The sequence below is a fragment of the Chrysoperla carnea genome, chromosome 3, assembly GCF_905475395.1.
Source record: "Chrysoperla carnea chromosome 3, inChrCarn1.1, whole genome shotgun sequence".
Classification (NCBI taxonomy): domain Eukaryota; kingdom Metazoa; phylum Arthropoda; class Insecta; order Neuroptera; family Chrysopidae; genus Chrysoperla; species Chrysoperla carnea.
In genome coordinates, this window is record NC_058339.1 from 74,595,231 (window position 1) to 74,619,896 (window position 24,666).

Consider the following 24,666-nt stretch of genomic DNA (forward strand, 5'->3'; position numbering starts at 1 on the left):
TACAGTTATTAACTACTCAAAAAATGCTCCAGAAAAGTTCATAACGCCTCTCTTAAAAAATTTTCTGAATTCAGGCTTATAAATAAAGTATATATTTAAAAAAAAAAAAGATTTATCAAAAAAAAAAAAAATGAATAAATAATTCGGTAAAAAAACAAATTGTAATCCCAAATGATTATATTGAATAAAACTAATTATATATAATAATATTGAATACAAAGAAATTAATAATTTATTAGGGAATTTTTTTTTAAAATTCAAATAATTTATCAGAAACAAAACCCAATATCAAGTACCTATCCACGTACGTGAATTAGGGAAAGGGGAAATGGGGTAACGTATTTTATTTTATTTTTTATTTTTTGGTAATATATTATTAGAGAGATACATAAATTGAATAATAAGTATTTAATAATTAATAAATAAATAAAAAAATGTATATGAATATAATATAATTTTGATGAATGTTCTCTGTTCAATGCTAAGTTAAAAAAATTTCATAAAGAAATCTAATGAAATAGACAGTCGTTTAAATTTAAGGTTACCCGATCACTACCATCATTAAAATTTTACGAATAAAAAACTTCAAATATTTTCCTCTTTCAATTTCTTGACTCAAATAGATTTTTAATCCATAGAGTGAGAGTTCATATAACTTTTACTTATTTTTCAGTAAACATTGGTAGTCAAGATTTGTGGTAAAAACAAAAGCGAGAGGTATCGTGAGACACCCAGTGGGAACTATGTTCCTTTCGCACCTTCGTACATTATAAATGCAGCGCTTACTTATTTATAAACAAGATATTTTTATGAAAATTTAAGGTATTAATTTTAGAAGCCAAATACTTGTTTTATTCTTTAAAGAATTTTATTTTAGAGCTACATTTACTTTTTACTGTATGAATTAACTGTAATATTAATAATAATTAATATTTGTTTAAAGAAGACATACTCCTGATTTAGTAGTCAAGCCAATATGTATGTTACCCAAATTAATTTATTTTTTTAAGTGAATGAACATAAAATTTTGACAAAAAATACAAATTGAAAAATAATAAAAATATTTGTTCGTATTCTCAAAATTTATGGCATTCTGAATCGCTTGAAAAAGTTAAAGTTTTCTAGATGACACTTTTTTGGTTTTAGATCCCAACCAGCAAACAAATCAGAACGATACATGCGATAAGAAATATATATATATAGTTTCAAAATCCAGTTTTTAAGAGCTTTATCCCGGAAACTATTGAGCCTAAAGAACTTGAAATTAGATCAAATAATGGAAAATCTAGTTGTCTTTATAACTACGAAAATATTGCTGTTGATAGTAATCATTAGAGAATGGCTCTAGATTTGACTTCGACACTTCCAAAAAAACAGAAAGCAATAATAAAATCAACTACTGGATTTTTTGAACGCGAAGAAATCGTTTTTTGACTTTTTTACTGCATGATTATATTAAAGATTAGTTTGTCCGTAGATAATTTTTCAGTAAAAGATCCAAAGTGATATGAATATATCATTAATTTTTTAACAAGTTTCATCCTGTAAATAATATTATATTTACATATGTGAATTATTAATATTCATCAAATAAAAATGATAATCTACCTAAAAAAAACATATAAAATGTAAAAAAATAAAACCACACAGATATATCATACCAATTATCTATAATCAAACACCACCCATATCATTCAAAAAAAAATATATAAATAAATAATATAACAAATAATACACCAAATGAATGATATAAACAATATTATATATAAAAATTTATATATATATATATATATATATATATATATATATATATATATATATATATATATATATATATATATATATATATATTTATAAATTAGCTTAACGATATATCGATACATGATGGTATTGTTGTATTTATAAAAGTCCTGTAGGATGAGTGAGTAGGATGTGTGTATATTGTAAATACATTTGTTTTAAAAGTATTTTCATTATTGGTATACGTTTGTTGATCCAGAAACAGTGGCCAAACTCTCACACGCCAAATATACAGTGAGATTGATGATATGAAACTCGATTTCATTTTTGGAAATATAAATTCGTTACTAGAAAATACAACTTAAAATTCTAAGCAGAATATTAAGTGGTTTTCGTCAAGAGACTAAACTTAATAAGATAGACAGGATGGACATTTTTTTATCTTTTATGGCTAATAGCTCATTTTGTTGAAAACCAATAAAAAAATGTCTTAAATAGAAAGTTGATCCTAATACAACAACTACGTCTTAAACTTAAAAATATGTCATTTTTGAATTTAATCGTAAGAAAATACGCATGGAAACAGGCGAATGTCCTCTATTGCCCATCACAGCTTTTGGCTAAAGCATTTTTCCCTAGTTAGCGTCTTTTCCTTGGGAAATTTTTTAGGAGTTTAATTGAAATATATTATAATACAAGTTAACAAAAAACAGGAGTAGTTTTCTTTGAAAGTAGATTAAGAATCATAAAAGCACATTTTTCTTTTATAATATTAAAATTAAAAATTGTAATTTTTAAAATTGTATATCACGTGACCTAAAACGCGGGCAAGCTCTGATGTGATGTCATATCGGTATCAACCACAGACCGTCAGTTAGTTCAGTGTAGACAGCTGGGTATAATATATCCATAGGTAATAAATATTTTATTTATTACCTATTATTATAATTAGTTGTCTATGAGTCAAACTTATCTGTGTTTTTCGTATAATGATATCGATATTACGTCACCAAATTGTATGCTCGCGTTTTTGACAGTTTAAAAAGGTTTAAAACTTAATTTAAGTTTTTGGCAAGAAAGCGTGTGTATTTTTCCGAAATAAATTTTTTGGGGCTTTTTATTAGCAAAATCAACATTTTGAAATACTTTTTCAAATATAGTAGAATACCGTATTATTAAAAAGCATAAATCTTTGAAAGTATTTTGGAGTAGAAAAATATTAGAGTAGGTTTTTTGTTTAGTAATATTATTTAGGAGTTTAATTTAATTAAAATATAATTCTTAAAAAGAAGAAATATACTAAAATGGAAATATTTTAACGTAAAACAGTTTAAAATTGTGAAGTAGTAAAATAAAAAGTATAATTATTTCTACACAGTGTTTTTTTTAATGCTAATTGATTTAATTTTTTCGCTGAAATTTCAATAAACAACCCGGTATGATAATATTTCTATAGAAAATACATTTTTATTTTATATAAATATAAATATTTGGGTTATTTGTTTTGTATAAAAAATATAAAAAATGATAACAATAAAAATATAAAATGGATAACAATTCACAGAGATTTGTGTATGTGATTGACTGAGGAAGTACTCTCATACCCTCAAAAAACATCCACAAATTAAACCAGAATCAAGTGTTAGTACCAATTCGTTAGTTCGTGGTTGAGTTTTAAATTGATGTATAAAAAGTGTAATTATCACAAAAAAATGGTCGTTATTTATATAAAAATAGATTATATAATTTATTCTTTTATTAGGGATGTACGAGCGCCAGAGCAATTTTGGATAATAGACTTGATTTTTTTTATATGAAGCTGGACTCGGTTTTAATCAATTCTGAAAATTTTAGTTGTTGCTCGATTATTTAAATAAATAAATGACTTCAAAAGTAGGCATATTTAACATTGGTCTTATGGGAAAACGGTCGGTGGAAATTTAAAAAAAAAAAAACTTTTTAAATTTGTAATGGAATCAAGTTATCCTCTAAAAAACAATTTATATGGAAACCAAGTTTACATCAACAAGATTCTAAATTCAATAATCAGTTCGACCATTTATGTCGACAAGCTAACGTCTCCTTCAAATACATAAACATTATGTAACTTTTTTTATATACAATAATAAATAATTTAAATATACATCTTCGGTGTTATAAAATGGTTCCGATACCAAATTGACTAAAATTGGAAACGAGGAATCTCCGGTGATGGGAATGATTATGTTTAAGTTCGGAATAAACTTTTATGATGATTAATATTATGGACGAAGATACTAGCAGTTATGTCAAAGGGGGCAATCTGCACTCAACATGTCAACATGTTTTGATTTTTGGATGCTACACAGCTATAGTGTTATTATCCACTGATCGATGTCCCAGCGAATAATACGCATCAACTTACAATCAACATGTATTATTTGTTGCTTCAAGGAATTGTACTGCACCATTCTTCTTCAGATTCGAATTCTGCCCGTCCCTTCTTCATCTTAAGGAGGGGGGAATGATGTAATGGAATCAAGTTATCCTCTAAAAAACAATTTATATGGAAACCAAGCTTACATCAACAAGATTCTAAATTCAATAATCAGTTCGACCATTTATGTCGACAAGCTAACGTCTCCTTCAAATACATAAACATTATGTAACTTTTTTTATATACAATAATAAATAATTTAAATATACATCTTCGGTGTTATAAATTAAAGTTAAAACCTTAATAAATTATTGAAAACAAAAAACACCCATTGTGCCCCACTAATTAAGGACGTATAAGCACGGTAGGGCTGACATAAATTTTAAAAATATATATTTTCAATTTTGATGATAAATTATGTTATAACATGACAATATCAGACGAAAAGTAAGAAAACCAAGGCAAATATCGAAATTTTATTCCTTTTTTTCGTCTACATTCATAAAGTTATAAGAAAATGCATCATTAAAGTTGAAAATAAGGTACAAATAATTTCAACCACAAGTCTAAACTTGCCTTGGCCCTCGTATTATCTTAAACCAATTTTAACTTAAAAATATTTCATTTTTTTGGAGTTTACAAAAGTATTTATTTTTTTCGGAAAAGAGTACAATGTACATACAATAGAGGACGTATTTCGAATCATTTTTTAATTTCAAAGCAAGTTAAGTAAAGGGCATTTGTCCAGAATAAAGCGGATCAAAGACTGGTTATTATTATGGTTTTATTTTCGAAGAAACTAAAATAAAGAAAACAAAAAAAAGTAAAAACATTTTTAAAAGTAAACAAAAATTTGATTCTTTAGATTGTATGTTTACAAGTTCCATTGAATATTATTAATCTTTTAAATCTTTTACTAGATTTCATATAAACTAACGTTTCTTACAATAATCCGGTAACATATATATAATGAAATTAAAATATTAAATAATTTAGTAGTGAGTGATATAATCTACAATATAGATCTATCTATCTGATAGATTCATTAAATATTCATTATATTATATTTATTATATTTTATTATTTATATAAACATGTTTTTGTATGTTTATTTATTTATCTACAATATCTACGTGGTACCTACTACATGCATGCAGCTACCTATGTAGGTAACAAACAGTATATAGCTACTGATAGACATTTGATAGACATTATATTCAAATAAAATAAATATATACACTACTTATAGTGAGTGCTATGTATATACCTATGCTTGATTTTGATTTGATAGACCTGGTAGGTAGTAGATAGGTAGGTAGGTAGGTAACAGATCTGCTTGTTTTATCTGTTGACATACCAATAACATTGTGACAACACTATATACTGAATGAAAAGTATCTACATAGGTAGAATTGATACATTCGTATATAAAGGATGTCCTAAAATTAACGCAAGATTTGAATGTTTGCTCATTTGCGTGGTAAAGTGTTGACAATGTAAAAGCAAAGAGAGCCTGATAGCCGACAGTTCAGTGTTTTTAAAATAAAATTTAAGTTTTTACAAAGAGTTTAAATAGTTACAGATCACGATTTTCGTATATATTATAGTTGAAACAGCTGGTTGATTTGGCTTCATCACGTGGTTTAACATTATTGGAATTTTCGTCCATGGAGTTTTCTGACAACAATTCTGTGACCACTCACGTTTTGAAGGAACAAATTCAGATCTGTAAGACGACTATTTAGCTAAATTTATTCAAAATGGTAAAAATAATTTCGACAAAAACTTTTAAGTATCAACAAGACCTTTGAATTTTGTCTGATATGCTATAAATTTTGCCGAATATGCTATTCTATACATAACCCTTTACTGTAAATTTTAGAAATTCATAAAAATTTAAAACTATTAATTAAAAAACTGTGTTTTCTATTCTTCTTTCGTTAATTTTAGGTCACCCTTTACTATTATCGTGTAGATTTAAAAAAAATTTTTATCGATTAAATATTATATTATTTTTAATTGTTTTGCAAGTAAAATTGGGCTGATATTTAGAGAAATTTTGTAAGTTTGTTGAAATGTTGTAAGAAGGAATGTGAAGTTTAGCAAATTTTTTGATTTACAAAATTTTATTGAAAATAATTCTATATAGGGAAATTTCTCAATGCGCTTATAGATTAGAAAGTGTGCCTTTCTACCTAAATGGACATTTTAGAAGAAACTAATATTTTTGTGAATATTAACCAAAACTGTTTCAAAGAAAAGTTGAAAATTTGACAAAATGAGGTTAGGTTCCTCCACGATTCAAAAACGTATAAAATTTTAATCTGTTTTAACAATAATCTGACGCTAATTTTTATCCAAAAAATATAAAAATCATATTTATTGAAATTTTATACTTAAAGAGAAACTTCAGATCTATTGGGTGTTGTATGGGAAATTATTAATTTACAGTTAAATGAGCTAAATTTTTTTAACTTTTTGGTTCAATATGACTATAAAATTTGTTTTATCCAATTCATAAATGAAATTATTTTTATTGATTTTTTTACAATATGTCAAAACTTAAAGGGACAATTTTTCTATTCCCGATTTGAATAAAATTAAACTTGTAAGGTAAAATTGACCAAATATATACAGAAAATGTGTTTTTTTAACAATTAGACAAAATTTTTTTAACAATAATTAGAAATGCTGTGCGACAACAGCATTTCGGAACAATTGTGGATTGTATAGAGGAAATCAGTACCCTAATAGTTGATTAAGTCGAACTTTTTTGAAGTTTTTTAAATTAAAACTATGAGATTTTTCAATATTTATTTTTATAAGCCTCTGGTAAATTCACAAGTTTGCAATATCGGTAAAATTACAAAGAATGACTAATTCAAAATAAGAATATAGTTTAAAAAACTAAAAAACATGCTTGTGGCTTGTTCTAAGTATATATGTATAGTATGGTTATCGGTAGTTTAATAAATATGCATGCTATGATATTAGAGAGTTACATACAAACAAATTAAAATATAGCAACTAAATATTTTCTTGCTACTAAGAAAATATTTAGTTGCTACCGTATTTTCAAACAAATTTTCCCGTAATTTATACTAATTTTGCAGTTATTTTATATCAGATGATCCGGTGAGCTTGGTTTGACCTTTAATTTATTTAATTGTAACTATTTATCAGCGATTATTAATCTTAATTACCCGCAGTTCCAATTAATTAATAGCTATACATTGCTTAGCCCACCCACTAAACACAAATTTTACTACTATCTCTTGGACAAGCCTTTCGCCTGGCTGAAACCTTCTATTCACAATAAATTAATAATAATAAATTCAACCTTTACACTATTCAAATATCTGCACACAATTCCAGATAAAATGGTGTGAGCGCAATTAAATACATAAGTATATGATAAGCTAACATAATGCATTATTTATATGCGTTTCCACCATTTATTGCATTTAATAATTTGTGTTAAATTTTCTAATGTTCCGTTCAACATCCTTAAATTTTTCTTTCATAAAAAACTTCTCCTGACAATAATTAACACAACAAAAAACATATTAGCGAAATTGTTCCATCCTGAAGTTATAGCGTGACCAGGAGAAATAGGGGTTCATTTTTAAATATATAGATAGATATATGAATCTAAGAAGCAATGAAATCAAATTTTTTTTTATTATAAATAATGGAATTTTTAAGGATGTATGAGCATGGTAGTGGGGGCACAAATTTAAAAATAGATATTTTCAATTTTGATGATAAATTTATATTATTACTTGACGATATAAGACGAAAAGTAAGAATAAAATTTTTCGATATCTGGCTTAATTTTCAAAATATTGAAAATTGAAAATTTTGTTTAATTATTTAGTTTTCGATATTTCGAAAACTAAGACATATATCGAAAAATTTTATTCTTAGTTTTCGTCTACATTCATGAAGTTATAACAAAATTCATCATTAAAGTTGAAAATAAGATAAAAATATTTTCAACCCTTGATCTACCCTGCTCTTACATCCCTTATATGACGGTGACACTTAGTTTTTTCTTTTCTAATTCATTGCTAATATGTTTACTTTCTATTAAAAAGTTTTTTTTTAAAATTTGTTTTCATTCATTCCAAATGAAAATTATCAAAAACTTCCAAAATATGTCGTTTTTTGAGATTCCTCCATAGGAGCCAATGTATTTTATATAGATTTTTAATGACTTTTTTCTTAAAAATTTGCACGGATACCTAAGCTGAAATTTTAACCACATATTCTTTGAGTAAAAGACTACCTACAAACAAATTTTGAGCCTTTAAATCAAACATTGTTGTCATGCTCATACATCCTTAAGGACCCTTTTAAATGTATAATTCATTGATATTATCCAATAATATTATAAACTATAGATACCTATAATATATTTATTTACATATATTATGTATATTTAAAATGTTTAAAATGCATTTGACATTTTAAACATTTTGAATGTTTTGACTAAATAAAATACAAACAAGCATACATAGATACATCAGACATGTATGTTATGTAATATCAATGTTGTGTATAGTTTACTATCGATCAAAATCACAAAAATGTTGTTCGTTTTTTTTTAGTTTTTTTTATTTTTTTTATAGAATTTATAAATATTTGTAATGGAAAATCATGTATTTGAGGTGTAAATTGGTAAATAATAATATATACAGTGTGTCGCATTGAAGATAAAGACACCCTTATCGTTATATAAAGGAATATCTATTTGTAATTTTGCACAGCCATACAAGGTGATGGGTCACATTTTTTAAGATACTTAACCGAAATGTGAACTTTAAACTCAACCTTCTACAAATTGACTAAAAAGACCGATTATTAATATTTTGCCTAGCGTCAGAGATGGTTAAAGATATGGAAAACAATTAGAAGAAAAAGTTGCTTAAAATAATTTTTATTAATTTTTTCATTATTTTGGTCTCATTGAAAATTATTTATAATGAATTTTTCCATACAGTCTCAATAATCGAAACAAATTCAGTAATCGGAACACCCCTTCATATTGAATCCCGATTATTAAGACTCTACTGTATTTTAAATCTTATATATTATTACTCTAGCAAGTTTTTTTCTGCCCTACTCTTATGTTCCTTATTCCTTTATCAAGTTCCATGATTCACACCTCATTTTCAAGTTTATTATGTCTAGGTTTGACGAAAAATATATTCACGGTCTAAAAATGTACCACTTAGGAACGAAAAAATATCATAAACTCAAATAAAAAGTTTATTAGGCGAACACGTTAGTTTTTACAGATGCTCTCTTAATACTGTAGACATATAATTACGATTTTTAATACATGTTCTCCTTATATGAATTTAAGAACTTTTGATTTTTTTTTCACCACATTTCTACGAAAATTTTTAGTTTGTTGTTTTTATTCACTTGTACAGTATAGCCGCGGATTACGGTAACTACGGAGCGTGTCGAATTCCGTACGTGTCGAGCTAGTATATTGTTATTGAACTATAAATAAGTATATATGATATATAATACAAAGAACTTAAATAAACAATTAAAAATGTAAATAAAACAATAATAATATTTATTTTTAAGTAAATTAATATCTATATGAGTTAAATAGATATAGGTATAATTAATATTTATTAAGGACTAACTAGAGCCACTCCTAACAAACTAAATATAATAATTTTTATATTTATTATACATAAAATATTATTAAAATGAATATTTATTTATCTATTTAAAAATATCTTTTATTTGTTTTATAATTTATAAAGAATATTATTGGTAGCTTTGGTAGCTTTTTATACCATGTATATATGAAATATACATCGTATATTAAGTTTAGTCCCAAGTTTGTAACGCTTAAAAATATTGATGCTACGAACAAAATTTTGATATAGTTGTTCATATAATCACCTAATTAGTCCATTTCCGGTTGTCTTTCTGTCTGTTATCTGTCTGTCGTCTATCTGTCGTCTGCCTGTCGTCTGTCTGTCATTTGTCTATCATCTGTCGTCTGTCTGTCGTCTGTCTGTCGTCTGTCTGTCCGTTTGTCATCACGATTACTCAAAAAAGAAAAGAGATATAAAGTTGAAATTTGATGAAGCGTGCTGAGAACGTAAAAAGTGAGGTCAAGTGAGCAACATAGGTCAATTGGGTCTTGGGTCCGTATAACCCATCTTGTAAATCGTTAGAGATAGAACAAAAGAAGAGTAAAAATGTTCCTTATAAAAAAATAAACAACTTTTGTTTGAAATATTTTTTCTTAAACATCACTGTTTACCCGTGAAAGCGAAAATTATGAGCAAATGGTATAGTATGTATTATATGGGTATATAAATTATATATGTGTGACATGTGTGTATGTGTAATGCGACAGAGTAATCAACACTGTCAATACTTGGTATTTCAACAATTAACTCAGTCAATTGTTTGTCTTCACTTGTTTATAAAGTAAATAAGAAAAACCTTCTTTTACTCACCATTTTTTACCTTTGTGAAAGACATTCCCCTTTGGTAAGTTTTAGAAAAAAGTACGATGATAACCATCAGACTACATTGTGAGCTTTATTTATTATAACTTAGTTACTTGTAATAATTATGAGTGTGGACTAAAATAATAAAAAAATTAAAAATGCGAATTTTGTCATGAAAATCGATATATAGGTATAAAAAAATATTCTAACCCACTTTTTCTTACAGTTTTTATCGATGTCTCCAACCTTCTCTGACGCTAAGCAAAATATTAAGAATCGACTCTTTTTGTCAATTTGTAGTAGGCTGAGTTTAAATTTCAGATTTCGGTTAAGTATCTTAAAAATTATCATAGTGCAAGATCCATCAAACTTTATCACAGTGCAAAATTTCTAATCGATGTCCCTATAAATAACAAAAATATGAGGATGTCTTTATCTTTAATACATTTCCTTAAAGTCGGATCAAAATTAATTACTCATTTTATGATTTAATCACTAGTTTTTAAGTAAAACATACGGTATAACACAGATTTAAAAATAATAAAATAAAATTAACCATGAAATAACCAATGATTTTTATTTATAAATATATATAAAACCAAAACATCACAAAACTAAAGTGATTATTGAATGATTAGTTACAAATATAGGTATACATTTATATACCAGTTGCTACCATCAAGATAAGCCATTAATTAAATTTAATATCTACGTTGAAATATATTTTTACTTATGAAGAGATAAAAGAAATACTGATTTACACATATGTTTGTTTCTCATTGAGAAGAAATACACATAAAAATATCTTGTAGCTTTTTATATCTATAAAATGCAAGATAAATGGCTAGTCTTCATAGCAACTGTCTGTATATTCTCGACCATACTAAATGTTCAATATATAAACATTATTTGTTTAGTATAGTATTTACTACACAAAAGTTGTTTTTTGGAGGCAAAAATCAATCAATTGATATATTTTTTAAGGGCCATCAATTGGATTTTAACGGGTGGTCACCAAAAAATGATAGTTCTGGAGGTACTTCGATAAACAGGGAAAATTGAAAACAATTTAATTTTTCGGGAACGTATACTCAAATTAAAACTCCATCATAGTATTAAAAAAAATTTTGTAATGATTTATTAATTCACTGGCACCATAAAATTAACGAGTACGATTACGGGTTACTCTCCTATTTTCTTTTTTTGTTTATCCGATAATATTTTAAATTTCTTGTTCCACTATCACACTAGCAAACATATTTTTAGCGAAATGTAAAGAATATTTGCTAACAAGAACGTTTTGGCAAGTGGTTTTATGCTTATACCAAATTTTAATTGTCGATTGGATTGATTTTCTTTGGAAATAAATATTCAAGACTATTTGTACGTATTTCGACTAACAAGTAATCATCATCAACATGAATTAGCTATCAAATAATTAAAAATTTATCTAGGAAATTGGGGTAGAGACTATTTGCTCTAAACTATGTCAAACCAACCTACTTCAGGCAACCAATATGCTTCAAAATCAGCGTATTTTCAGAATGTTATTTACAACGCAAATTTTTACTTTAAGATTTTATGCCTTTCAATAACAATGATATTTAAACTACTCTGACTTGTTGTTTATCTTGAATCTAAACATAACTTGTCAGTATTTATGTCATTACCTGTCATTCTTTTTAATGTCATTATCATTGCTGAGTTGTACAAGTATGTAATTGTCATGAATTTGATTACTTCTTGATATAACATAATATTTTTTATGAATTATTTTATATAAATTTAAATATATTTTTTACTAAATATACATTTTATTTAGTAAACAGTATATTATTGTTTCTGTTCTTTTTGTTTCAATGTAGTATGACCGAGTGTAATTCAAAAAGATAGTATGTTTAAAGAGCTATGAAACTATTCTTTTCTACTTTTATTCAGTGTAAATAGAGTGTATACACCATTGTTTAAAAAAGAACAGAATTTATAGTATTTTATATATTTATTTGATACATTACAAATACTACACCTGTGGTTAATACTATCACTATATGGATAGTAAATAAATATTGGGTTGATATTTAGTGACATCATGTAACAAACATTGAATCAAAGTCATCTATCTAGTCTATATTCAATATCAGTACATGTGATGACAGTCACACATTTACATTATATTACATTACAGTCACAAAATACATTGAGTCAGTCATGTAATGAATCTATCAGATACCTACTCAGAGCGTATAAATAATATCGTTAAGGTTGATCGGATAGTATACTACAATTTTACAAAACATTCTTAATGTTTTTATACCATGTATATATGAAATATGTCATAGTATACTAAGTTTAGTTCCAAGTTTGTAACGCTTAAAACTATTGATGCTACGAACAAAATTTGGTATAGGCTTGTCCATCTGCCTGCGGACACGATAACTCAAAAACTAAAAGTAGTATCAAGCTGAAATTAAGAGTTCAGGAGGCAAACATTGAGATTGAGTTCGTAAATTAGCAACATAGGGCAAAGTCTGCAAGATCTTGTGAACCTTTAAAGATAAAACCAAAGTTAAAGTAAAAAATGTTCCTTGTAAAAAAATAAGCAACTTTTGTTTGAAACATTTTCTCGTAAACATCACTATTTATCCGTGAGGGCGCAAATTAGGAAGAAATTTTCATGTCCATTTTCTCCTAAACTATAACACATAGGGATGAGAAACTATTCCAGGTAGTTTCAACTAATGATCTTTTGAAACATTCTCAAAAAACAAAAACAGTTCTAGAAAAAAATCTTAAAAAAAAAAAAATAGTTTTTGAAATTTTCGAAAACCAAATAATTGTGTTTTTTAAATTTTTTAATTCTTCTAATTTATAAAAAAAATAATGCAAGCAATTATATTTGACACTTTTAATACAGAGTATTTCAACAATTTTCTCAGTCAAATGTTTGTTTTCACTTAAAAACATGCTCTTATATTCGATAACTATTTGCGACAACAGTGTACAATACTAAGACATTTTATCTATACACATAACTGCTAAATTAAAAGTTTTTATTTTTTGCTTATCTATTCAAGAATCATAAACCGTATTCTTGATACCAAAAAACTGGTCATAAATTAATTTTTCAATAGTTTGCCTTTTTTTAATGATGCACATTTTGATTGTTAATAATCTCATTCCACAGACGGTAAAAAAATTTCGCTTTTTATTAAGAAAATTATTTTCACGATTGATATTGAAGATTAAAACAATATGTAAATTATGAAGACAAAAAATTGTTTAAAGAACAATTAAAAATACATAACATAGATAAATATATAATTGAGTTATTAAAATGGCAATATAATCTCATAATTAGTAATAATAAATTTAAAAAAAAAAGGTAAAAGCTAAAAAACATTTATATTTCTTTTGTTCAATAATAATTATAACAAGTTGTAATAGTCTATAACTTGTTATCTATTTATAAATAATTATATTTTCTATAATACAAACGTTAAAATACTCTTCAACTTTTATATATTCAATGGATATTCTATATCTACGTCTATATGTACAAATAGAATTATTAATTATATTATCAATCTATTTATTTTTTAATTACATTATATTTACTTATTACTTGTAGGTACTATTGAAATACAAGGTGTTAGAAGTAATAATATCAATACGTACTATGAAACTTACAATTGAACATTTATTCGCGAGTCAAGGATTCAAGTTCCGAAATGAATTCAATTATAAAAACTATAGATTGTTATTATCTTGGTGTCTAAATACTAAGGGGGGACTAGTTTTTATCGCACTCTTTAACTATAATATTAATCTGATTTTTTATAATAATAAATCAATCATCAATCAATGATACATATTGATGACTCATAGGTATCTTGATAACATTATTATACCTTCTGTATATTAAAGAGTTAAATAATAGTCAGTAGAAAAGTTTTATAAATATCTTTAGAAAATTCATGAAAATTAACATTTACAGCGGGCAGAATCAACAGACGATTGTTAATTATTTTTAGAAATTAAAAAATTACATTTAGTTCTTACGCGGGATAGAGGTTTCGTAGTTAGTAAAACCGGAATGAGTAGACGTAGTGTTTTGTGCAAACAAAAGTAATTAACAATTTAATTTAAAACCACCTACGGCGAAAAATGACCTCTTAGCGAAAAATCTTCTGCAAAAAGGTTGTAGATAAAAATTGAAAAACTTTTGTCTCTTGGTTTTTTTCCAATATAACCTCAACTTTCATAAGAAAATTGCGAAAAAAATTTTTTTTCGAGTGCGAATGTCTGTTAACCTGATAATTCAAAAACGAAAAGATATATCAAGGTGAAATTTTTATTGCGTACTCAGAAAAAAAAAAAACTTCGTAAATGAGTTCGTAAATGAGCAACATAGGCCAATTGGGTCTTGGATTCGTGGCCCATCTTGTAAACCGTAAGAGATAGAACGAAAGTAAATGTGAAAATAATAAACAACTTTAGTTTGAAACGTTTTTTCGTAAACATAACTATTGACCCGTGGGGGAACAAATTAGGTTTGAACATTATATAGTATGTATTATATGCGAATATCAGTCAAGTGTGTGTGACGCCACAGTCGTGCTATTTAAACACGACTGTACATGAAGAGTGGCTATCTTTATTTACTTACATCACGAAAGAAAAGAAACGATTGCGTAATTAACACTGTTTATACATGGTATCTCAACAATTCATTCAGTTTAAAAAAAAACAAAATTGATTCTATAATGAAGTTGATATTATCAAATAGTAAAATAATCAAAGTTTAAAAAAAATTTATATATCTATATTCTTATCAGCTTCTTAACAACAAGTTCTAATGGATCTTAGTCAATGAAAAAAGGAGTTGAAGTTCCTAGTATTTTCGAACGTGGTCATCCCGTACATTTTAAGTGTCAAAATATAATTTCGAAGGTAAAATATTAAATTTAAAAAGAATATTTTATTAGTGATAGCATCTCTAGATATTCAAACTATTATAAATAACATACCATGAAAATAATTAAATAATAAAAAAAATATCACTTTTATGTAAAAGAAATTTACTAAATGCAAAAAATAGAAATAACGTTAATCTCTGTTTGGTGTTAAAACCCTTATGTATTTGATATTTTTATTTATAGTTTGTGATAATGTCTCATATTTTTATTGAATTTGATAACAACACATGAAATATTTGAGATTATATGAGATTAGTTTTATATTCTTTTTACCAATTTTATTTCCTGTTTATTTTCATTTTTAATTTCATTCAAAGTATTAAGAAAAATTGTTATTAATACTTAAATTATTAGGTACATGAATTTTAATTGAAATAAAATACTAAAAAGTTTTAAATATCGAATACCTAAATGTTTGTTTTGATTATAAATATTTAATATCTGGATGACCGAGCTTTGCTCGGTATTCTTAAAAAGACACAAATTTTATCACTAATAGAAGACCGTTTTAAATGTCTCCACACAAATACCAATTTGAATGTCCCGGTAATGTATTTTATTTCATTAACTACGATTAACTACGATATACACCAATAGATGTCAGGAAGAGTTATAATTTGCATTGTATTTCATTAACTACGATATACACCAATAGATGTCAGGAAGAGTCATATTTTGCGATGTATGTTTCAGTTTTTCATGAAAAAACGAATAAAACGACGTTTTTTTAAAATGAAACCTTGTTAGATCGACTTATCGCCCCAAAAAATCCCTACATACTCATTTTCATGAAAATCGTTGGAGCCATTTCCAAGATCGTTGATATATATATATATATATATATATATATATATATATATATATATATATATATACAAGAATTGCTCGTTTAAATATATAAGATTTTATTATCAAAGGCATGAATATAGTTTAGAGCGTTTGAGAAAAAAAATTGCCAGTATGAAATTATTGAGATTATGATTTCTTGAATAAAATGTCAAGTGACTGCCGCAGGTCGACTGGATAACTGTAAAAAACATTAAATTAAAAAAAAAAAAAAAAAAACTTTTTAAAACTTAGATTATATTTGTGGGAGCATTTTTTTTCATTGTAGCAGAAGTGGATAAGAAATTTTGCGTTCTTAGGCAGTTTTAAAAATTATCGCAAAATGGAAAAATTGCTTTACAATTCTTTCCTCTTTTGAAGTACAAGTCTGTCTATAATTACTTAAATATACTGCCATTCATCTTTTGTTAGCATTCCCACCCATATCCACTTTGTGCCTTTTTCATATTCTGTGGCACTTTTTCTGACAGTGAGTGTACATTATGAATGTTTTTGTTACTTATAGCATATACTACATCCACTAAGGAAGTGAGGAGAAAGATATTCTTATTACTTTGCCTGTAAGAGTAGCTATCTTTTTTTGTATGACGTAAAAACAAAAGAAACGATTGCGTAATCAACACTGACTATACATAGTATTTCAACAATTTCCTCAATTTCCTCTATTTGAGCATTTTATGATATAAATAAGTCTTTTTTAGTTACGTAATTTTTAAAAATATTTGATATATGAGTACATTTTTGTCTATGATATCTTTTAGATATTTGTTATATTAAATATTAATTGAATATATAAACACAAGAACAAACAAACAATTATACAAAATAAATAAATAAATAAAGTAAAATGTCCAATAAGTTGTATACAAAATGTTTAAGTAGTTGTAGCTATTTATAGCCATAAATAATAAAATTGACTATTCAACTAACTACATTATACTAATTATATTATATCAATAATATATTATATTTATGTATTATCATCCTATTCGAACTATTTACCATGTTTTAGCTGTCTCCCCACACATCTTACCATGCCTCCATATAAAAGCATTCTACAATATAATATATATCTAAAATTTACTTAAAATATTCAATGTTTTTTGTTACCATTTTTTTGTTTATTTTAAAATTAAATTTATGTAATATTGAGAATTGTTTTATATAAAATAATTAAATTTTAAGGTTGCACTTTAGTTATTATATAAAAAAGACTTATTTTTCATTCCTTGGCGCAGAAATTATTACAATAGCCACGAAAATAGAAATTAAACTTTAGACGGCTGGATTTTGAATGTTTATATACCATGTATATGAAATATACCAAGGTATACTTAGTTTAGTCCCAAGTTTATAACGCTTAAAAATATTGATCCTGTGAACAAAATTTTGGTATAGGTGTTCATAAAATCACCTAGTTAGTCCATTTCCGGTTGTCTGTCTGTCTGTCGTCTGTCGTCTGTCTGTCTGTCATCACGATTACTCAAAAACGAAAGAGATATCAACCTGAAATTTTTATAGCGTGCTGTGGACGTAAAAAGTAAGGTCGAGTTTGTAAATGAGCAACATAGGTCACTTAGGTCTTGGGTCCGTAGTATCCATCTTGTAAGCCGTTAGAGATAGAACAAAAGTTTAAATGTAAAAAATGTTTCTTACCAAAAAATAAACAAATAAACAACTTTTGTTTGAAACATCACTGTTTACCCGTGAGAGCGCATTGTAATATATATATATATATCTATATATACGCAAATTGTAATATTATATGGGTATATCAGTTATATGTGTGTGACATGTATGTATGTGTAATATGACAGAGTAATCAAATAAGCCAATTGTTTGTTTTCTTTTCTTATTGAAAAACGGACAAAAAGTTTTACCAAATATTGCGTTTTTGTATCAAAATTGTTATTTACTATCATTGTTTCTGCAAAATCAAAGCAATTTTCGAAAAAAAATTTCCAAGAAATCTAATAAAAGTTTTGACCATTTTTGTTTAAATAGATTGTAGAAACACGCTAAAAGATAGATTTATGCTATCAATTACTGTCTAAACTATTCGATTTACAAATGTTTCAAACAAAAAATGTTTGCGTATTTATACAGAAAAACTTTCTAATTTAAAGTGTTCGTCTAATATTTGCCAGCCATGAATCAGAGTGAGATTTTAATTGAACCCGAAAACTTAGATTGAATTCTATACCCGTATAAGATGTGTGCCTTTAAAACTAATATTTTTCGTTTGAAGAATTTTCCTGAATTTTTCCCAAGCTTATTTTTCGAGTTTCACGTACATGTAAAGTTAAACCCTGTATTTATAGATTTTTAACAAAATTACTAAAACATTTTTACAAGATAAATTAATAAATAAAAAATATTCCATCTACACAATATATATTTATATTAGATAAACAAACACATTTTAATTTTGTTAATAGAATTTCCAACTAATTGGATATTTTTTTTATTTTAGTATTTTTTTAATAGTTTTTTTAAAGTACTAACATAATATATAAAGCAATTTATATTTAACTCAAATCGATTGGAAATATTGATTAGAGTAAAATTGTACAAAAAATATTGTTTATAAAATATATTAGTTTTATTGAATTTGAATATATTTTTTTACACTTTTTTTTTTTTTTCATAAGAATTTATTAAAATCAATTTTTAATACAATTTACAGAGTGGTTCACATAAAATTAAAAAGAAATTATATTTAAGAATTTCATTGGGCTTACTATTAAATCACAGAGTTTAAGAAGTTTTGAACGTTTAAACCAATTTTAACCAATTTACGTCAAAATTAATATCTCGAAAACAAAAATTAATATCAACAAGTCAAAACAAACAATTGACTGAGTTAATTGTTGAAATACTCTGTACAGACAGGGTTGAAAACTCATATACCTATACATGTCACACATACCTAACTGATAACCCCATATTAATACATACTATAAAATTTGTATCTAATGTGGGCCCTCGTGAGTAAACAGTGATGTTTACAAATGTTTCAAACAAGAGTTGTTTATTTTTTGATAAGAAATATTTTTTACACTTAATTTTTTGTTACACTTAATACACTTAACACTTTTGTTACACTTAATCTCTAACGGTTTACAAGATGGGTCCTACGGACCCAAGACCCAATTGGCTTATGTTGCTCATTTACGAACCCCACCTCACTTTTTACGTTCTGAGTACGCTATAAAAATTTCATCAGGATGTCTTTTTTGGTTTTCAGTTATTGTGTTGACAGACAGACGGACAGACGGACAGACAACCGAAAATCGACTAAGTAGGTGAAGCTATGAACACGTATACCAAAATTTGTTTCGTAGCATCAATATTTTTAAGCGTTACAAACTTGGGACTAAACTTAATATACTATGTATATTTCATATATACATGGTATAAAAATTCTGTCGATATAATTTTTTAATATCATAAAAAATATCTGGGAGGACAGAGAGTTTTACATGTAAACTTTGCCGCCTGTTACCTCGCGTTCTAAACGACCATAAATTCTGCAACTTCGGGATCTCACAGCTGACAATATTCTGAGACCGTCAAATCTGTCAAAAAAAGGATAAATCTACCGACAAGTGCATTTAATGCTGGAAATACATTAAGAACAATTTCTCAAGTGTTAACTCAAACTCATTAACCTTAAAGATTATTTTTTAATAAATTTTATCTGAAATAAAATGTTTTAAGAATTTAAATAAAACTGATACTTTCAAGTTCTTTTGATATTAATTTACATAAAATTTTTTTTCACCTATGACTCGAAAAGTCATTATATAACAAGTGAAAACAAACAATTGGCTGAGTTAATTGTTGAAATACCATGCATAGACAGTGTTGATTACTCATCACATTATACATACATACATGTCACACATACATAACTGATATAATACATACTATACAATTCGAACAAAAGTTGATTATTTTGTAAGGAATATTTTTTGCATTAATCCCATGACCCAATTGACCTATGTTGCTCATTTACAAACTCGATCTTACTTTTTCCGTCCTGAGTACGCTGTAAAAATTTAGGTTGATATCTTTTTTCGTTTTCGAGTTATCGAATTGACAGACGGACGGACAGGCAGAAATGGACTAATTAGGTGATTTTATGAACACCTATACCAAAATTTGGTGCGTAGCATCAATATTTTTAAGCGTTACAAACTTGGGACTAAACTTAGTATATCTTGCATATTACATATATGCATGGTATAAAAAGTTATGCTGTTACAATTTTGCCCCACGTTACAATATTCAAATAGTCCATAATCGTATTAAATTTTTAATTGAAATGTATATCAATTTTTCATCGGTTTTGATTGAAAAAATAAAAAAATTATAAAAATAATAAAATTAATAAGAATTATTTATGAAATGAAATTTTTTACATTCATATATATATATTTTTTTTTAATAAAAAATATATAACTTTTAAATATGATTGCTTTTAAATAACTTAGTAATCAATAAAAAAAAATTATTGTATATTTCCAATTTGATACACTTGTTAATTACCTGCCTACATATTCCCTGCTCTCCCTCTCCTCTGTTTAAATTATTACAGTTTTTATATATTTTGTAATTAACAGTAATTGCAGAAAAAAATATTTTATAATAATTATATACTTTGTATATTTAAATATCTATAGGTATTTTAAATGTATAAACCGTATATGTTTGTACAAAATGATACAGATGGATTTAGGTATTTCGATACCGAAAAAATGAAAATGATCCTTTATCTTATCCTTTTATGCGTTTTTTATGAAAAAATCATATCGATTCCTTGAAAGGTTTAGGAGAAATTAACTATCAAGATCAGATCTTATGGATTAAGAGCCACGCCAAAAAAAATTCGTTAAATTTACTAAAGGTGATAATTTTAGGATTGGTTATAGTCGTTGTATATACACACATACTGCGATCAGTCAAGCGAACGATAGAACAACGGTCAGGTATATGCTATCGAAACGGTGCGTGTTTACGTGGTACTAAAATGAATTTACTAAAGCTGAAAATTGTTAAACAGATTCTATATTGCCTATAAATAAGGTTATATGACCTGTTCATAAATAAGGGCTGACTGACCATCCCTGTTCTAACACCTAATTGACTGACAATCATAACTGTTATTTATGGGCAATATACAAACAATTTGCAGCTTTAGTAAATTCATTTTAGTATCACGTAAAACTGCACCGTTTCGATAGCATATACCTGACCCCTGTTCTATCGTTCGCTTGTACATAACGACTATAACCAATCCTCAAATGATCAGCTTTAGTATTCGACGCATTTTTTTTGGCCTGGCTTTTCCATTATTAATATTGGTATGACTTTAAAGCATAAAACTGGAGGAATATTGATAAAAGTTTTAAAATTTAAATGGTAACATTTTTAAAAGCACCTTATTTAACTTTAGAAAATGCAAAAACCATAAATTTCATATTTTTCTCGATTTTTCCAAGAAAAATATCGATGAAAAATTTCTTGTTTCTAATTTTGATTCAAATAAGTAGGTATATAAGGTATTTGCGACTCAAAATATATAAGAGTCGGTTCAATTTATTGTTGTTTTTGAGAAATTTTATCGCCTTAAAATTCAGCTTCTTTAAGAAATAGTAGATACCTCAAAAATTATTTTCGTAATTAACTACTTTAACTACTTTACCAGATTCAAGCAGCAAAAAATCTCTAGAAGCAAATTAAAAACGAATAATTTCGCAAAAAAAAGCAAGCACAATTAATTATTTTCCTAGGCTCAACGAGTATTTTTAATACGTTTTTATTAGCTTCATACGTATGTTAGTATGTAACGGAAACTTTGACATGTTTGTGACCATCTTCAAAAGTAGAATTAGCTCGTAATTTGGCATAATTATCAAGAATGAATGACACAACAATAATTCAATAAGTTTATTTGATTATCTTGATCAGATTTTTCGGAATTAACGATTTCCATATCTGAAATTTAAACATTTACTTGCGCTCCCACCATATTTATAATAAATTTTTGATAAATAAATAGTAGTCTACAAAAGTAAAAAACACAAAAAAACTAAAAAGCTCGCTTTTGTAAAGAGCTGAACTAAAAAGTAGAAAAAAATTTCTTTGAAAAAAAATCATTTTATCGTAAAAAAGCGTGAGGTGGTTTTTAAGATACTTTATAATGACTTTACTTTTACCAATATCTCTCAATAAAATATTTACAATAATTGAATGACCCCCCCCCCTACACTTTTTTACGATAAAATGATTTCTTTGAATTAAAAGAAATTATTCTCTACCTTTTAGTTCAGCTCTTTTCAAAAGCATGTCTTATAGTTTTGTTAAACTAATATTAAAGCTTTAAATCGTCACCCTATGACATTCTATACAATAAATAGTTAAATGATGTACGTTGAATATATATTAATAAATGATAAAATACCTATTATCTATTATAATATGTAGATATCTACATACGTAGGTAGTGTCTATCTACACTATACACATGTAGTATATACGTAGATACAACAAGTAATTGTTAAAAAATTAAAAAACAATTTTTAATATTTAGTATTTATATTAAGTACTTAGTAGATAGATAGGTAGGTAATATTTTTATAATTATTATTTTTGTTTATAGATATATATATACATATATTATACTAGCAGTTATTCGGCCTGGTCGCTAGGTAATTTCAACTTAAAAAAACAAAGACTGTCAAGTTATAGTATTCTCTTCCCTTGCACTCACTTACTAATACAGTAAAAGATGTTAAAAAATCGGCTAATAAAGGAAAATGAAACAAGCCGCTTGCATTTTGCTAAAAATAATTTTTTATATTGACTCAAATTATTTGCCCATTAAAAAATTTATGCACGATACAAATTTTTTTTTATCTGTATTAACGGAAGAGAAACACCACTTGTTTTAATGGTAAATGCACTGAGCTGGCAACCCTGTCAGTCAGCAGTCAGTGATATTTCGCTTATATGTATATATTTAGATTTTAGTGCTTTTTAATAAATGTAAATCATGTATTCATCATATACTTATTAACATATACCTACAGTGAGGTAGGTAGGTAAGTAGATACCTGAATTAATATCTACGTAGATACATTTTGTAAAAAAAAATAAATAAAACAGTAGGCAGATACCGTTGTTTTATTCAAGATATATTTTTTGTACAAAAATATTCTGAACAATACCAAAAAAAAAAAAAAAATGTCTATTTGCTTGAATGTGTGTCTAAAATACTTGGATGTGGTGATTGTAAGGAATGTACAGGGCGTTTGTCTTAAGAGCGTTACAAAATATGACTCAAAATAATCTTCTATCAATTTACTGCACATTAATACAAAGACATATTTAACACTCCTGTAGTAGAAACATGTCACAGAAGAGCCAAATTTTCGTGAAAATGACAAAATAAGAGAAATTTGTATATTCTTCGCAAGAGAATTTTTTAAAGGCCTACATGTTTATGAAGTAACAGTATCGTAAATAAACATAAAAATTTTACGAAAATTGTTGGTAGGTTCATTTTTGATTTAACTTTTAATCATCTGAATTCTACGAAAATTCATTAAATATCAAAAAAAATCATACAGGACTCGTAGTAATAAAGGACTATTATTATTAAATATTAAATATTGAATGAACAATAATTATTATCAGACAACAATTATACATGAAAGCTTAGCTCGACTAGATTCTATGGATGAAATATATGATATATATGATACTAGACAATTATTATAACATATATGGTAGATAAGTTACCCCCTTTTTTAGTCAGGAATTACACTACGTTGATGAGGTAACGAACGGGGTAAAGTTGTAGGGAGATGTTGATAAATGATATATTTAAAAATAGTACATGTTTGTACAGATTGTATTTTTTAAGATTGATTATACTCCTGTTACAGATGATACATAAAATATGTCAATAACACCTATACAGGGTGGAGTATTTTAATCTATAACGGCTAAAAGCTCCTTTTTAGTTAACAAATAAAAAAATAACTAAAACAAAAGTTGCAGAGTTTGATGGGGAACACCATGTACTGCTATCAGATTGGACTGGATTTAGTTCTTCGAGTTTCTTTAATAGTCCATTTAAATCCTAAACGATATAAGACAGAATAACACTCTAAATTATAAAGTTGATCCTCAT

General features: G+C 26.2%; 1 protein-coding gene across 4 annotated transcripts in view; it reads right to left on the reverse strand.

Moving 5' to 3' along the window:
• Window positions 1-24,666, reverse strand: part of LOC123296756 (protein bric-a-brac 1-like) — a 461,654-nt gene that overhangs the window by 56,249 nt on the left and 380,739 nt on the right. The gene's annotated exons all lie outside the window — the stretch shown is intronic.